Source organism: Daktulosphaira vitifoliae, unplaced genomic scaffold, assembly GCF_025091365.1.
Source record: "Daktulosphaira vitifoliae isolate Bord-2020 unplaced genomic scaffold, ASM2509136v1 Scaffold_1, whole genome shotgun sequence".
Lineage (NCBI taxonomy): Eukaryota > Metazoa > Arthropoda > Insecta > Hemiptera > Phylloxeridae > Daktulosphaira > Daktulosphaira vitifoliae.
In genome coordinates, this window is record NW_026099572.1 from 20,713,326 (window position 1) to 20,714,037 (window position 712).

Sequence of the window (712 nt, forward strand, 5' to 3'; positions counted from 1 at the left end):
ATTTCTTAAATAAATTTATCATATAATTAAATATATTTTTATGATCCGTTAAGAGTTTTCATAAGAAAGATTTGGAACGCAAAAAATCCGAAATAAAAAAACAACTCTTTGAGATATCTTCTAATACTACTGCTCGACCAAATTTAAAAAGAAATTCATCCGAAGAAGATGAAAAAGTCATAAAAAGTATACAACTTTTAAAATATAATTCATTTTTAAAAAATAATTTAATAAACATTTTGATTTTTGAAACAAATATGTAATATTTTAAAACATAAATTATTTTAGAGCCAAAAGTTAGTTCTAATCCTTTGACCTTAAATACGCCAAATGACGTCAATTTACTTGCTCTGTCCACTGTTGAAGTAATAAAAGTACCAGAGAAAGAAAAAGGTAATTAGTTATTTAATCTATTTATTTTATATAAAATAAAATAAAAAAAGATTATTTATTAAACATAATTAATAATTATAATACGTATTAAATTAATATAACCTCTGCAGAGGCTTGTTATTAAGGGTGTCCATGGACGTTTTAAACAAAAGTAATTATACGTGTTNGGATCCATTGACGTTTTAAACAAAAGTAATTATACGTGTTTAATTTCATATTCCAAAATCTTAAATAAACCTAACTAATTGTAAACTGTTCAACAAAGTTTTTTATTAATTTTATGAAAAATGTTTAAATATGGTTTACACTTGCAGAAGTA